Source organism: Aquarana catesbeiana, linkage group LG02, assembly GCF_042186555.1.
Source record: "Aquarana catesbeiana isolate 2022-GZ linkage group LG02, ASM4218655v1, whole genome shotgun sequence".
NCBI lineage: Eukaryota > Metazoa > Chordata > Amphibia > Anura > Ranidae > Aquarana > Aquarana catesbeiana.
The window spans coordinates 653988050-653998857 of NC_133325.1; positions in this window are offsets into that span (position 1 = coordinate 653988050).

A 10808-nucleotide genomic window follows, 5' to 3' on the forward strand; every position below is an offset into this window, starting at 1 on the left:
GCATCCCTGAGGTCGATGGAAGCCATAAACCCCCCCCCCCCCCCCTATTTTTTTTTTTACGGAGTAGATCGTATCCATGCGGAACCTTTTGTAATGAATGGACCAATTCAGGAGTTTCAGGTTCAAAATTAAGCAAAATTTTCCCAAGGGTTTTTAATTAGAAAAATGTGAGAATAAAAGCCTAGGCCTTCCTCCTCCTGAGATACTGGAATAATTACTCCCTGATGCCGCCGCAGCTCATCTAAAAGGGATATCAGGGCTAGGGTTTTGTCCTGTGCTCTGGGGAACTGGGTCACAAAGAAGCGCTTTGGAGGTCTCTCTGAAAACTCCAGCCTGTACCCCTGATAGATGACATTCAGGACAAACAGACTGGAGGTTACTGTCCGCCACTGAGGGAAGAAGGCTAGAAGTCTCTCTCCCACAGCAGGACCACCTTTTAGCTGGCTGTTCGGGACGTCTGAACAGAACAGCCACCCTACCTCTTCCCCTCTGTGTACCCCAGGGCTTCTTATATCCAGTTTCCCTGGGGGCCTGGGTTTGCTGAAGAGGACGAAAATTCTTGATCAAAAGGAGTCTTCTTTGCCAGAAAAGTCTTTTTCTCGTCTGCGGTCCTATCTAAAATGGCCTCTAAGTCAGGGCCAAAAAGTAGATACCCATTAAAGGTGAGACCACAGAGCTTCACTTTAGAAGCGGAGTCCCCGGACCAAGTTTTTAACCAGAGCGCCCTTCGTGCTGAATTTACCAGGGCTGAAGTCCTAGCGGACATTCTGATTGATTCTGCAGAGGCATCCGCTAAATATCCCACTGCCTTTGACAGTACTGGAATGGTATCCAACAGATCCTCGCGGAAGGTACCTCCCTCGATGTGCTGCTCTAGCCAGTGCTCCAAGTTTCTGGCAACCACGGCTGAAGCCATGGCCTGTTTCAGATTTGCCATGGACGAGAGTCCTATGCTTTTTTTTAGAAGGGAATCGGCACGTTTATCCATGGCATCCTTCAGGAGGTCAGGTCCTCAAATGCCAAGTCAGTATTGCGAGAAACCTGGGAAACTGCCGCATCTAACTTCGTCCTTTTTGTTCCATACATGTGCTGCGTCTTCCTCAAAAGGAAACCTACGCTTAATAGATTGAGATAAAACTGGGCCCTGTCTGGTTCCTTCAGTTCTCGCCTGACAGCCTCTGAGAGGACTTTGTGTACTGGAAAAACTGTTTAGTTTCTCCCAAGCCCTCAAACATCTTATCATACAGGGAAAGATCAACTTTATCTTCCTGAATGCTAAGAGTGGTATGAATGGTCTTAATCAATTCATCCACTTCGTCCAAAGATAACTTATATCTAGACGCTCTTTCCAACACCTCCTTAGCCTCATCCCCTGAGGCTTTGGGTGAACTAGCCTTGCTTGCGGCTTCCTCCTCTGAATCACTGTCCTCACTGGAAGTGGATGGCAGAGGACTGGATGGTTTGGCTTGACTTCCTGATTGGAGTGCTGGGTATTTGTCCAAAAATGAGCGGAATGATTGGAAAGTATCCGTAAGTTCCTTCTGTAAGGAGACTAAAAGCTGTGAGCTTTGTGGCTGCTTTACTTTTCCCTGTTCGTGCTTCACTAGGTCTGCTATGCAGTCCTTGCACAGGGTCTTAGTCCAGCTCTCTTTAAGGGACGCTTTGCAGGAAGGGCACCTTTTCTTAGAAGAGGTAAGGGTATGCCTATTTTTTCCTGTGCCTTCTGTTATTAAGAACAGAAAAGCACCCCATTGGGACCAAAGCATTATCCCCCACCTCCTCTCCCCCCCAAAACCAGATCCCCCGAAAACAGAAAAAGAGGAGGGGGGGGGGGGGGACCATCCAAACCATGTCCCCTCAAGAGGTAACCAAAGAGACATGGAACAGGCTCCCCCTTCCCCAAACTACAGTCACCAGGGGAAGGTGGAGGGAAAAAGAAGAGCCCCAAGGTAAAAGGATCTGGGGCCTCTGCCCCAGCTTACCTGCCATCGCTGCTAGGTCCGCCAACTCCATACTGCAGCAGGAGTAGCCACTCTGCTGTTAGTTTTTAAAAAACTCCCGGTCTCCTCGCCGCTGAGAGGACCAGAAGTCTACACCAGCCAGGGCCCACCCCCCCGCCTTCCTGCATTACACAGGCCAGAACTGGAAGCCGTGCACCCGGCCGGAAGTTTAGCCCCTTCCGGAAATGACGTCACCCGCCATCCAGACCTGGAACAAAAAACGGAGACCCAGGAAGCCCCAGCTCCATGCTGCAGGAAGGGGTAGACTCTCCTGGCCGTCCAGAGCAGGGAGAAAGGGGCGAGCTCCAGAGCGTCCCCCACCCATCTGGGGGGGATGCTAGGATGGCCCAGAGGACCGCAAGGTCCAATAAGAAAAAAATAAAAATAAAATTTAAGGTGAGCCATGCACCCACACACAGGACCTCTGCCTGGAGAGAGCGCAGCCCACTCACAGTTCCTCGCATCGCTTCCATCATGGTGGAGGAAACACTACAACTGAGGCCATGGTGGAAGGTGGCTGCCTTAAAAGGGATTATTGGCAGTGTTTCCTGGGAAGTTGGGTGGAGCTACTCCCTCTCCAGGTGATGTCCTGAAAGACGCTTTGAGAAAAAAAAAGGTTTAAGGCTAAGTCCACACTGGCATTAAAAGCAGGCGTTTGAGAGGTGTTAAGAATGCCCCTCAAATGCCTATGGAAATGATACAATGGACAGCACATACTGTCGTTCACATTATCAAAACATGAAGCGTTAGTGTCACGTTGCTTCAAAATTTAAGTCACATGTCAAGTCAGGAGGCGTTTGAAGCCTTTCAACGCCTCCCATTCAAGTCTATGGTAACAATTTGCAAACGCTTTGGCAGGCTGTTGCAGTGCTGTTATGGGGCATTAAGGTTAGTTTAAATCCTGTAATACAATAGGCATTTGTGGAGCGATTTTCACATGTCTGAACACTCATCAAATGCTTCAAAACTGCCCATAGGGCATTTGGGGAGCATTTTTAAGTCATCATTGACGCTTGTAAAACGCCAGTCTAAGGCCCATACTGAAGCTCATTAACACGAGTGTAACACCAATACTAACGCTATAGGAGCGTTCGTTAAGCGTTAGAAATTTAGTCAAGTGCAGACAAGCCCTAACAGAAAGCATTTCGATGTGGGTTTATTGTTTTGATGATTGCTACACTTGAGGTCTGAAGGGCTCCAAGGAGGCAATCAGGAGAGGTGGATTTTGAATTGAAGTCTCAGTTTGTGGTAGACACATGGAGTGGGTGCTGGCCAGAGTTCCAAGAAAGACTTGTTTAGACCACTTGTAAGATGGTGAGCAGACTCACATGAGGACACAAAAGTGGTGGTGAAAGATTTTTATTTTTTCATGTTTGTGAGGAATAGATCAATGCATGCACAGTGAACTTGGAAAAAACAGATGGTGTTATTTAATTTTTAATTGCACATTTATGTAAACACTAATTTGAGTATTTTTATTGAATTTGATAATTGCAAATTTTAAATGATTAGCACGGCACAATATTTAGGTGATATTTACAGTGAGTGTATGGATACATACTCATACTTAGACCCCTTTCACACGGAGGGCATTTTTCAGGCGCTAAAGTGTTAAAAATAGCGCCTGCAATCCGCCCTCAAACAGCTGCTCCATTGTCTCCAGTGTGAAAGCCCTCGGGTTTTCACACTGGAGCGGTGCGCTGGCAGGACGTCAGGAAAACTCCTGCCAGCAGCTTCTTTGGAGAGGTGTGTTTACTGCTCCTCCACCGCTGCTCCCCATTGAAATCAATGGGGCAGCGCTGGGATACCGCCGGCAAAACGCCGCTATTGCGGGCGGTTTTAACACTTTCTCGGCCGCTAGTGGGGGATAAAAGAGGGTAAAATGCGCCGCAAATCTGACGGTAAAACACCGCTAAAAATAGCGGTGTTTTACCGCCGACGCTATGGGTGGCTCAGTGTGAAAGGGGTCTTATGTATGTACTCATTATACATACTCTTTATTTAGAAGCCTGTCTTGCTATCAAGGATCGATTCGGGCTTACAGTTTTTTTATTGTAGCACCCAGAGTAAAAAAAGGTACCAGTGCTGTCTAGAAGGTGCTTTTAGTTGTCCTCAGAGCATTCAATGTGGTGTAGCCATTTTAATGTGAACCCAGTAGTTCTTCCCTGCTATTTTTCTTACCTTTTTCCCCACTTAATTCCAGAGCTTTTTTTTTTTTAATTCTATCTGAGGTTTCTGTGTATGCAAATAAACTCTCTGAAATTAGTTCTCCTTATTAAAGTGTATATTTCTAAGAAAATGTTTTTTATTGTTGTCTGTGTTCCTACTGGGGATGCTTCTCCCCTCCGTCTGTCCTACTGACTGTTGTGACCGAGACAGAAAACAAGGGGAAAATAATAGGATTTTTATTACAGCTTATCTGTAAAATCCTTTTCTTGGAGTACATCATGGGACACAGAGCCTTAAGTAATTACTTAATGGGTTATGGGCCACCTTCAGGTGTTGACACTGGTAAACCCAATCAGAGGAAGTTTACTCCCCTATATAACCCCTCCTCTTTCCAGGAGCACATCAGTTTTTGTAGCAAAGCAATATACTTGTATCCCAAAAAAGAGGGGAGGGACCTCTGTGTCCCATGATGTACTCCAAGAAAAGGATTTTACAGGTAAGCTGTAATATAAATCCTACTTTCTTTATCGTACATCATGGGACACAGAGGCTTAAGTAATTACTTAATGGGATGTCCCATAGCAATGCCACATGAGGGGTGGGAGAAAACAACCCGCAGGGTACACCCAGACTTGAGGATCTATACTGCTGCTTGCAGCACACTGCACCCGAAGGCGATATCCTCGTACCTCCTTACATCCACCTAACATTTCGTGAATGTATGCACTGAAGACCAAGTTGCGGCCTTACAGGTCTAAGCCATGGAGGCCTGATGGCACACTGCCCAAGAAGCACTAACTGACCTGGTAGAATGTGCCTTAACTTGAAACGGGGGAATCTTACCCCTTAAATCATAAGTTTGAATTATCACTTGCCGAATTCACTTAGCGACAGTGGATTTTGACGCTGCCTGTCCTTTCTTAGGACCCTCCGGCAGAATAAATAAGACATCAGTCTTACGAAATTGAGCAGTTTTCTTTAAATAGATTTTCACTGCTCTCACCACATCAAGACAATGTAGTGACTTTTCTTCCCTGGAACATGGTTTTGGAAAAAACGATGGCAGGACAATATCTTGGTTAAGGTGAAAACCTTAAATTACTTTTGGCAAAAAGCCTGGACGAGGGCGTAACACCACTCTGTCCTCATGAAAAATCAAATATGGCTCTTTAACAAGAAAGAGCAGCCAATTCTGAAACCCTACTTGCTGAGGATATAGCAACCAAAAATACCAACTTCCTTGTCAGAAGGACTAGGGGAATTTGTTGTATTGGTTTAAATGGCTGTTTTTGTAACACAGACAAAACTAAGTTTAAGTCCCAAGGGTTCAAGGGAGGTTTGATGGGGGGATTAAGCCGCGTCACCTCTTGTATAAAGCCCCGGACTAAAGAATGAGTAGCAAGTGGTCTTTGAAATAAGACCGATAAAGCCGAGACTTGGCCTTTAATAGTATTTAAGGCCAATTTCATTTCTACCCCTAAGTGTAGAAAGGCAAGAATTCTGCCTATGATATATCTCCAAGGATGCCAACCCTTGGAGTCACACCAGGAAACATACGCCTTCCAGACTCTATAATACAACCCCTGGCAAAAATTATGGAATCACCAGTCCCTGAGGATGTTCCTTCAGTTGTTTATTGTTGTAGAAAAAAAGCAGATCACAGACATGGCCAAAAACTAAAGGCATTTCAAATGGCAACTTTCTGGCTTTAAGAAACACTGAAAGAAACCAAGAAAAATAATTGTGGTGGCCAGTAACAGTTAGATTTATAGAACAAGCACAGGGAATAAATTATGGAATCACTCAACTCTGAGGAAAAAATTATGGAATCATGAAAAACAAACAATCAAAATAACACTCCAACATATCACTAGTACTTTGTTGCACCACCCCTGGCTTTTATAACTGCTTGCAGTCTCTGAGACATGGACTTAATGAGTGATAAACAGTACTCTTCATCAATCTTGCTCCAGCCTTCTCTGATTGCTGTTGCCAAATCATCTTTGCAGGTTGGAGCCTTGTCATGGACCATTTTCTTTAACTTCCACCACAGATTTTCAATTGGATTGAGATCCGGACTGTTTACAGGCCATGACATTGACCTTATGTGTCTTTCTTCAAGGAATTTTTTCACAGTTTTTGCTCTATGGCAAGATGCATTATCATCTTGATAAATGATTTCATCATCCCCAAACATCCTTTCAATAGATGGGATAAGAAAAGTGTCCAAAATTTCAATGTAAACCTGTGCATTTATTGAAGATTTAATGACAGCCATCTCCCCAGTGCCTTTACCTGACATGCAGCCCCATATCATAATTGACTGTGGAAATTTGCATGTTTTCTTCAGACAGTCGTCTGCATAAATCTCATTGCAACGGCACCAAACAAAAGTTCCAGCATCATCACCTTGCCCAATGCAGATTCGAGATTCATCACTGAATATGACTTTCATCCAATCATCCACAGTCCACGACTGCCTTTCCTTAGCCCATTGTAACCTTGTTTTTTTGTGTTTAGGTGTTAGAGATGGCTTTCTTTTAGCTTTTCTGTATGTAAATCCCATTTCGTTTAGGCTGTTTCTTACAGTTCGGTCACAAATGTTGACTCCAGTTTCCTCCCATTTGTTCCTCGTTTGTTTTGTTGGACATTTTCTGTTTTCAAGGCATATTGCAAGTTTTCTGTCTTGACGCTTTGATGTCTTCCTTGGTCTACCAGTATGCTTGCCTTTAACCACCTTCTCATGTTGTTTGTATTTGGTCCATGTTTTAGACACAGCCGACTGTGAACAATCAACATCTTGTGCAACACTGCGTGATGATTTACCCTCTTTACCTACAGACTAACAAGCAGATTTAATCTGATGCAGGTGTTAGTGTTTGTAATGAAAATTTACAGGGTGATTCCATAATTTTCTCCTCAGAATTGAGTGATTCCATAATTTATTGCCTGTGCTTGTTCTATAAATCTAACTGTTATTGGCCACCACAATTATTTTTCTTGATTTCTTTTAGTGTTTCTTAAAGCCAGAAAGTTGCCATTTGAAATGCCTTTAGTTTTTGGCCATGTCTGTGATCTGCTTTTCTTCTACAACAATAAACAACTGAAGGAACATCCTCAGGGACTGGTGATTCCATAATTTTTGCCAGGGGTTGTATATAGTTCTGTTGAACAATTTTTATTTATCAAAACATTTTCAATAATACATTTATCCAACTTATATACATCCAAATAATAAAGCAATTCTATAATTTTTTATCAAAGCATCATTCAAAATTTCTTTTTCATTTTAAGTCTTCATACTTTTAAATCAAGGATGTAGAACCTATATTTAAGACCTACCCACATCCCCTCACTCATACCCATTCATACTGACAAAGAAAGAGAAAAAGAGAGAAAAAAAAAAAAGAACACCCTTATTAAAGGGGGTCTCTTCCCATTATGTTCTTTATTGTATCTATATTGTCCTCAAAAATCTCGAAGAGGCTCTGAATAGGGCTGAAACAACTAATCGATTAATCGGCAACTAATCGATTATGAAATTAATCGATTACTATTTTCATAATCGATTAATCGGCCAGTAACATAATGGGGTTAAAAAAAACTAAAACGAGCCCTTTATAGTACAAAAAGAGCAAATAATCGCTACTGTAGATGTTACTTTCACGGTTCTACAGTAAAAAATGAACCCCTTACAGTAGTGATTATCTGCTTTTTTTTAATTGTACTATAAAGGGCTAATTTTAGTTTTTTTAACCCCATTATGTTACTAAACGTCTTAGACCTGGTTTACATCTATGTGTTTTTTGGTGCTTTTTTGCAGAAGCGCACTGCAGTTCATTAACATGGTTTCCCACGTTCACATCTATGCTTTTTTCAGCCACTGTGTATTGGAAAGGGTCAGGGACTTTTTTTTTAAACGCAAAAACTGTGCTCTTTTGGTTCAATATACTTCAATGGAGAAGCTGCAGAAAAGCATTTCATGCGTTTTTGCAGCAATTTGTGTTTTTTAATCTGCCCAACAACAAATTGGCCAAAAAAAAAGCAAAAACGCAACTCGCCGCAAAATCATGTGCGCACAAATCAAAACGCACACCAAAAAGCACTGCAGAAACAGATCAAAAGCAAACTGCCTAGGTGTGTACCGAGCCTTATGCTGGCCACACGGATTAATTTTCACATGAGAATATTCAGACGAAAAATCTTTGTACATTCGCTGAATGAAAGGATGTTGTTTGAAATTTTCACTTGTTTTTAACATTCTGTTTTTAAAATGAATGTAATTTCTGAACGAAAACCACATACACTGTCTGAAAATTCCTTTGACCAAGAAGTTTTCTATTTCAAAATTTTCCCGTCACTGTGGTTGAAAATGAACGTCGACTTGACCCCACTAATGATTAGAAAACCGAACGAACATGAACATGAACAAAATGAAATTTTTTTTTGAAGGAAGACATTTGATCTCTGAGTCTGAAAATGTTTATCAGATTCACCCTTTAATAGTATGTACTAGGGTTGTCCCGATACCACTTTTTTAGGACCGAGTACAAGTACCGATACTTTTTTTCAAGTACTCGCCGATACCGATTACCGATACTTTTTTTTTAATGTCACGTGACAGTGTTTTTTTTTTTTCATTTTTTTTTTTTTTTTAACAGTGCTTGCTTTTTTTTGGGGGGGGGGGGGGGTGAACGTTGTATGTGTGTGTTATTTTTTTTTTTTTTTACAATTTTTATTTTTTAGAATAATATTTCTTTTATTCTTTATTGTTTTTTTTTTTTTTTTTTAATCAGCCCTTTTGGGGGGCTTTGGTGAGATATCAGGGGTCTTAACAGACCTCTGATATCTCCCCCTTGAGACAGAGAAAGAGACAGAGGATAGAGATTCCCCAGTCCCTTTCTCTGCAGCGTCAGCTGCACTGACAATGAATGGAGAGAAGACCGCAGCTTCTCTCCATTCATAAACTGACACATCGTAATCACAGGAGATTACAATGTTTCAGTTATGTGAATGGACAGAGTCAGCTGACTCTATCCATACACAAAGGAAGGAGGAGGGGGAGGACGGAGGAACTGAGGGGGAGAACGGACGGGACAGATAAGAGCAGAACGGAGGGGACAGATAAGGATAGAGGAATGGAGGGGACAGCTGAGAGGGACAGAGGAAAGGAGGGGGCACGGAGGAGGATGCAGTGACAGTCAGCTGTGAGCGATCACCGCTGTCTGTCACTAAAGCTGGTGAAAGCCGCCGGGGGAGAATCTTGTAACTCCCCCACGCGCCGATCACAGCTGACAGTTCAGGTATCGGGGGAAGCATCGGGAGCATTTGCCCGAGTACAAGTACTTGGGCAAATGCTCGGTATCGGTGCCGATACCGATACTAGTATCGGTATCGGGACAACCCTAGTATGTACAGTATATCTCTTCTCTAACAATTTATACAGTATAACTCCTCTAATAGTATATAGGTATATCTCTTCTGTCTGTTATTCTCAGAGTGGATTAGATATTTTGCTCCCTAACCATATAGTTAGTTATTTATATTTATCGCTAAATAGAGATATTTAAGAATAAATTGCCTTTTTTTTAAACTTTACATATTAACTAAATTATACGCCACACTTTTTTTTTTTTTTTAAGGTTATTAACCGATTAATCGATTAATCGAAACAATAATCGGCCAACTAATCGATTATGAAAATAATCGTTAGTTGCAGCCCTAGCTCTGAACTCTTCCCATCTAGTCCATATATTTAATGTTTGTTTTTTTAACCCTTCTTCTATTATCATTCTTTCCTCCAGGGTACGCATCTCCGTCATCTCACACTCCCATTCCATAACAGATGGCGCAAGTGTGTTTTTCCATTTTCTTGCTATAACCGTTCGTGCTGCTGTCAAAAAGTATTTCAAAATTCCCTTTTTTATGTTTTTTATTGATCCTGGAATCATGGATAATACTGCTACTTGTATTTCTGGGTATAGTTTGGTCCCAGTCAGAGCTCTAAAGATCTCCAATATTTTTTGCCAGAATGGTTGGATTTCTGAGCAATAGTACCAAATGTGTGACATTGTGCCCTGAGTTAAATGACACCTCCAGCAGATGTCTGTGTTATCCGGGTTCATTTTATGTAAGTCCACAGGGCATCTATACCATCTGGCTAAAATTTTGTAGTTTCTTTCCTGGTGTTTAGCCGATATTGAGAGTTTATGAGTCGCTATAATTGCCTTTCCCCACGTTTCTCTAGGAAATTCTATTCCAATCTCTAGTTCCCATTTTTTAACATATGGTAACGTCTGTCTATTGTTTTCTGAAATTAAATATTTATAAATCTTGGATAAGACATGGGTGGGTCTAGGTTCTTGCAAGAAATTTTTTTCTAAATTTGTCAAAGGCCTATCTATTATGGATTCTTTTGTTAGAGATTCTATGTACCGCTGGAGCAGACCATACTGCATCCATTTATTTTTGTGTTCTACCCCCAACTTTTCCAGTGGGAGGAGTTTATTCTCTTCCATCGTTTCTATTATCCTAGTGTCCCCACTTCTTTTCCATTTAAGAAATGTTTTAGCTTCAAGTGACAATGGAAACTCTGGATTGCTAAATAGTGGGGTCATTGGGCCTCTATAGGTTATTATA